Raw genomic sequence first — 6,753 nt, 5'->3', positions numbered from 1 at the left:
AGGAGCCCGAGAAAAGGGAAGGAGACGCGGTGTGTGTGTTTGGTCGCCTCCTTGTCCCATCTTCTGATTCGGGACCAAGCGGTAAAAAATAAAAAATCTCGTCATACGGATCCTAAAAATACTAACACACACACACACACACACACACACACACACACACACACGAAAGAACAAGTAGGAAAGTTTGTGTCGTTTGTGTGATTGTTGGGATTCTTGAGGGGTCGAACTTCCGTGTTTCTTTGCCGATTGGTTGGTTTGTCTGTATGTGTGTGTATGTGTGTGTGCGTATGTGCGTGGTAAGGTCAGGTCAAAGGTTACCCCTGAAGTCACCACTCACGAGGAAACTTTCTTTTCAGGTTCACTGAGACGAAAGTTCTTCACGGAGACGATATACGGCGGCAAGAGGAGGAGAAAGGCTGAAAGGAGGTAAGCAGGGGGAGAGAGAGAGAGAGAGAGAGAGAGAGAGAGAGAGAGAGAGAGAGAGAGAGAGAGAGAGAGAGAGAGAGAGAGAGAGAGAGAGAGAGAGAGAGAGAGAGAGAGAGAGAGAGAGAGAGAGATAAGTAGGTAGGCCGGGGAGTGGAAGAGGAGGAGAACGTGGCAGGGTAGGGTCAGTGAAAGATTGGAGGAGATAGGAAACTGAACACAGAGATATGGATCGTTTTCTGAGTGAGATAAGGTTTGAGATAACTGCAGAAGATGGAGATGCAAGGTGATGATGCGCAGATAAAGCAGAGAGGAGATGAGGGGAGGACGAAGATGCCAGATGATCGAATAGAAAAATACTTAGAAAAATCATGAGAGGAAAAAAACTTAAGGTTGAAGGTAAAGGAAGAAGATGAGGGCGAGTTCAAAGGAGGGAGGAGGCAAGAACGTTGATGATGGGCAGATAGAGCAGAGAAGAGGGGAAGAGGGAAGGAGGAAGATGCCAAATGATAGGAATGTACTGAGAAAACCCTTGGGAGGAGGAACGCAAGGATGAATATGAAGGAAGAAGAAGAAGGCGAGCGGAAAGAAGAGGAGAGGTGAGGCAGGATGATAGTGAAGGGAAGGAGACATTATGGAGAAGCAAAGCGAAGATGTGGGTCAAGTGAGATATTGCTGTTGCCCGGAAAATGATGATAGGAGAAGGTGGAGAAGGAGGAGAAGGAAATGGGAGGAGTAGGCATTGAAAGAGGAAAAATGAGTGGAGGAGAAGTTGTTCAAAGAGGAAAGAGAAGAGGAGGAAGCAAGCAAACTATGGTGCAAAGGACGCGGAGGAAGGAGAAAGAAATGGGGACAAGAAGTTAGGGAAAGGAAAGGAAGGGAAGGGAAGGGAAGGGAAGGGAAGGAAGGGAAGGGAAGGGAAAGGAAGGGAAGGGAAAGGAAGGGAAGGGAAGGGAAGGAAGGGAAGAGAAGGGAAAGGAAGGGAGAGGAAAGGAAGGAAAGGGAAGGGAAGGGAAGGGAAGGGAAGGGAAAGGAATGGAAGGGAAGGGAAGGGAAGGGAAGGGAAGGAAGGGAAGGGGAAGGAAGGGAAGGGAAGGGAAGGGAAGGGAAAGAAAGGGAAGGGAAGGGAAAGGAACGGAAGGGAAAGGAAGGGAAGGGAAGGGAAAGGAAAGGAAGGGAGAGGAAAGGAAGGGAAGGGAGACGAAAGGAGAGGAGGAAGGGAACTCTGCCGGTACAGCCTCACAATAGGTGGAGACTCGCCCGGTGATGAAGTTTAGCAATTAATGTGTGTGCGTGTGCGTGTGTGTGTGTGTGTGTATCTAATTGGGGAGCGTCCAATTAGTTCATGCACCCCACCACTTAATAACTTGCAATCCCGCGCTGCCAAAAGTACTCTTGTAACACCATTCAGGAACTTTAAAAATTGGAAAAGCAAAAATCTTCCAAAAAAGAGCCATAATTTTTTTTGTCGTTCACCGTAGGAGATGTGCGAAAAAAAAAAGGAAAGAAAACAAAAAATCGCAGTCATATTCCTAAGCATTTGAAAGGTTGGTAATAATGATAGTAATAATAGTGAAAATAATAATGATAAATATAGCCCATTCATCCACCCATCTTTCAGTCCGTTCATCCATCAGCTCATCCATCTACTCATCTATCAGTTTGTCTATTCACCCATCAGTGCATCTATACATCGCATCCATATTTACAGCCTTAATCCATGCACCCATCACCACCCTAGTCACCACTCCCGTCATACCTTCAACCATTTACCCATCCATACAACCTTAATCTGTTCACTCATCTATCCATCCCATTACGACTAAAATCATACCCATATCCATGCTTACAACCTTAATCCAAGCATCCATTCACCCATCGCATCACCACTCCAGTCATACTCTCATCCTTCTATCTACTCATCCATACAACTTCAGCCTTACATCACTTCATCCATCTCACCCACCCCCTATGAAGCCTTTATCCACCTCATACTCCACTTTTGTTTATCTCGCCGTCCGTGTGATGCTCCTCCTACACAGATAAGATGCCAGAGGGATGCAGGGAAAGATATACTACACGGCTTTTCTGTTCTGTCGTATCTGGGCCGCGCGTGGCCTTAGAGGAAAAATGGTTATTCCTGCTCCAGTGGGCGGAGGAAAGGAATGGCGTAAAAGAATGAGGGAAACATTTATTTATTTATTTTGTTGTGTGTGTGTGTGTGTGTGTGTGTGTGTGTGTGTGTGTGTGTGTGTGTGTGTGTGTGTGTGTGTGTGTGTGTGTGTGTATGTTTGTGCTCAGCGTTTTTTTTTCTTCGCTTTTGAGTTGGTAAAAGTAATCTGGTGCGGTAATGACTGCGGTAGCGTCCAATTTTTTATCGCAATTTTGTTTCGTGTTAAGCCTTCCTGTATTGCTGTCGTGCGATTGGATGTTTTGTATGAATGTACGTATGCATGTATGAATGTATGTATGCGTGTGTGAATGTATATGCATGCATGTATGTGTGCATGGAGTGATATATGTACGTATTGGGGGATGAGTTTCTGACCAAGACTGAATATGGTGACCATAAAAAGGCTTTGGGAGGGCTTCTGATAGCTCAAATGTACGGTGTCTTTTGGTTTGAGTGCGGGGCAGGGAGGCCTAGAACAACTGAATGTACGGTGTTCTTTGGTTTGAGCGGGCAGGGTTTCTAGACCAAAGTCATGGGCGGTGACTATGGCTAGACAGGGGCAGGAAACTAGACCAATGGAATGTATTGTGTCTTGGTTTGAGCGGGCTAGACCAACTGAATGTACGGTGTTCCACGGTCTTGACGGGCAGGCGGCAGGGCTTCACTGAAACTAAATGGTGACCATGGTTGGTTTGGGGGGGCCGAGTTTCTAGACCAACTGAATGTATGGTGACTATGGTTTGAGCGGGCAGGGTTTCTAGACCAACTGAATGTATGGTGTCTTTGGTTTGAGCGGGCAGGGTTTCTAGACCAACTGAATGTACGGTGTCTTTGGTTTGAGCGGGCAGGGTTTCTAGACCAACTGAATGTATGGTGACTATGGTTTGAGCGGGCAGGGTTTCTAGACCAACTGAATGTATGGTGACTATGGTTTGAGCGGGCGGGGTTTCTAGACCAAATGAATGTATGGTGACTATGGTTTGAGTGGGCGGGGTTTCTAGACCAACTGAATGTATGGTGACTATGGTTTGAGAGGGCGGGGTTTCTAGACCAACTGAATGTACAGTGACTATGGTTTGAGAGGGCAGGGTTTCTAGACCAACTGAATGTACGGAGACTATGGTATGGTTTGAGAGGCGGGGTTTCTAGACCAACTGAATGTATGGTGACTATGGTTTGAGAGGGCGGGGTTTCTAGACCAACTGAATGTACAGTGACTATGGTTTGAGAGGGCAGGGTTTCTAGACCAACTGAATGTACGGTGACTATGGTTTGAGAGGGCGGGGTTTCTAGACCAACTGAATGTACAGTGACTATGGTTTGAGAGGGCGGGGTTTCTAGACCAACTGAATGTACGGTGACTATGGTTTGAGAGGGCAGGGTTTCTAGACCAACTGAATGTATGGTGACTATGGTTTGAGAGGGCGGGGTTTCTAGACCAACTGAATGTATGGTGACTATGGTTTGAGAGGGCGGGGTTTCTAGACCAACTGAATGTACAGTGACTATGGTTTGAGAGGGCGGGGTTTCTAGACCAAATGAATGTACGGTGTCTTTGGTCTGAGCGGAGTGGATGAAAGTAAATATTAACTCGGTAGCAGCGACGGGCCAAATTTGTGCCATGATATAACCCCCCAAAATAGATGACACCTAATCTGATTACAAATGCTTTGATATATATTATGAAATGGTTTGTGTGAGGGGTGATTTTTTTCTCATTTTTCTCGCTTAGAGGGACCATTAAGAAACATGATTCCCGCTGGTACCAGGTTAACGCAACATTAGAAGATTAATTTTCATACCCTGTAATAAAATGATTGAAAAAAATGATATACTCCTTACTGATGGCATGGCGAATACACCTGCTCGATTATGTATGGACAGGTCGTAATTACCGTTATTTAGTTAGTTGATAGACACGCGTCAATAACCAGAATGTAAATTATTGATAGAAATATTTAATGTCAAAGTTCAGTTTTCCGGCGACTATTATCAAAATCATTTAGTAACCTCAGTCACATCACAACCAACCCATTACAACAGCCACACCACCACAACCACACCACCACAGCCACACCACCACGACTGCGCCACCACATCCCCTAATCGTCTGTTCACCGCTACACACAAATTTTTCTTCTTCTTCTCCCATCTCCTCCCTGCCTGCGCCTTCCTCAGTCTCCCCCCTCCTCCCTCACCCCCTTCCCTCGCGGAGTCAGCAGCCCCGCACAATAAGCCTTTGAGCACATTGACGTAGAACATTACAAACAGACATCCCTTCCCACCTCCCCGCCTCACCTCCGGCTTCCTCCCCTTCCTCAGCCCCCTCCTGCCTCATGCACCCCCTCGCCCCGCGGAAGAAGGGCACCGGGCCAAGCGGGGAGCAGAGCTGAGGTGATGCGTATAAAGTGAAGGAATAAAAAAATCGTTGTGTAATATGATTTATCGATACTCTCAAGAAATCACGGTGTTCAAATCATAGACAAGACTTGGATATTAGTCAGGAAGAGAAAGTTTTGACGTGCATTGAATTTTTATACATAGATTTTTTTTGTGTGTGTACATGTGTGTGTGTGTGTGTGTGGGTGGGTGGGTGGGTGGGTGTGAGAGAGAGAGAGAGCGCGCGCGTGTGGCAAGAGCAATAGCGGCGTCCCGTGATCAAGAGGGAGGGGTAGATAACGGCGCGCTGAATAAAGGAAAGTGAAAGATGAAGTGGAGGCGATACAACAAAGGAAGATTAAAGGGAGGAGGCTCACCCGGCAAGAGAGAGAGGGACGAGGGAGTTAGGGGCTCAAAGGGGTGCCAATGCCGCGGGATCGTGCTGGCGTCTCCTTCCCTCCCCACAGCTGCAAGGGAAAGAAGAGATACACAACATCGAAGTGGGACGCAACCAAGGCCGCTGTGCAGGATTTAGGTCTGAGGTCCCTCGCTGTGTCCGCCTTCCCAACAATGAATTTAGCAAAGCCTCACCGCGCCTCGTTCTATTCCTGCAGCTGTAGAATAGACACAACAACTGATGGTTTATTTTTAAGAAAGAGAAAAAAAACACTCCAGGAAAGGTTGAGTTGTAATTCTTTGGCTCTACAGTTTGTCATTACTCTTGAAAACTTTAAAAAAAGGGACGAAGGCGCATAGGGGTCGGTCTCCGTACGATATGACTTGAATTGCTTATCTCGTGTGGCATCCGTCTCTATTGTAAGTACAGGAATAGCATATCGGAGGGGATTTTTCGTTTTTTATTCAGGTTTTGCTCTGACTTACCGTAAACCGAACTTATTTAAACCGTCGCTCAGGTCCATAGTTTCCATCAGCGTGAGTCACCACCAATACAGAAGAGGAGGGTGTCAGGCTACCACTTCACACTCGTCTCATACTCGTTTACATGACTTCAATTTCACATCTGCGTCACATCTCCCCGCCGTTGACAGTAAGATGTGCCGCCAAGGGAGTCTTTGTGGGGTGAGCTCCCGACAATTTCCTATCCTACTTTCCTTATATGTCAGCTGCAGATGTTGTAGTCTGTCTGTTTTCTTTCTCCCTTTTCGGTCGTGGGGATGGAAGGGACTTGGAAGACTTTTTTCGTTTCTATCATATAACCAGCAGCCAAAGTAGGGAGCCAATAGGACTCCATATTCCCTAACCTACATTCGTAAACTCTTTCCCTTCTCTTACTATTTTGCCTTTTTCTTTCACCTTCTCCTAATTCGCCTACTTCTCCTCCTCCTCCTCCTCCTCCTCCTCCTCCTCTCACTCCTTTCTATGGGAGAGTGATAAAGCTGTTATTGATGAAAATGGACGCTCATCCGATTACGTATGTGTGTGTGTGTGTGTGTGTGTGTGTGTGTGTGTGTGTGTGTGTGTGTGTGTGTGTGTGTGTGTGTGTGTGTGTGTGTGTGTCGTACCATTATAAAAAGGTATTTACTCTGCGTGCCTTTACTTTTTAACGTTATTTCCTTCTCTCCTTCCTCCTTTACCCCCGCTCTACATTTTCTTTTCTGTTTCCACCTCTCTCCTCCCTTCTTTTCCTTTCCTCCAATTCCCTCTCCGCGCACAATCGTCGGCCATCTACTCTCTCTCTATACACGTGTCTTTCCCCTCCTTCCTTTCCCCTCCACTCTTCTGCCTCTCCCCCCCCCCCTCTCCCTACCACATGGGTG

The 6,753-nt window shown here is 46.7% G+C and overlaps 1 long non-coding RNA gene across 1 annotated transcript in view; it reads left to right on the top strand.

The window, feature by feature from the left end:
* Positions 1-351: 351 nt before the first annotated feature.
* Positions 352-6,753, top strand: part of LOC126986771 (uncharacterized) — a 102,941-nt gene continuing 96,539 nt past the window's right edge. The window contains exon 1 of the long non-coding RNA XR_007739942.1: positions 352-426. This is a non-coding gene — a long non-coding RNA (uncharacterized LOC126986771). The remainder of the gene's footprint in view (positions 427-6,753) is intronic.

Source organism: Eriocheir sinensis, chromosome 63 (genome assembly GCF_024679095.1).
Source record: "Eriocheir sinensis breed Jianghai 21 chromosome 63, ASM2467909v1, whole genome shotgun sequence".
NCBI classification, from domain to species: Eukaryota; Metazoa; Arthropoda; class Malacostraca; order Decapoda; family Varunidae; genus Eriocheir; species Eriocheir sinensis.
Note: the sequence above shows the minus strand (reverse complement) of the source record. Positions and strands in the feature narration are given on the sequence as shown.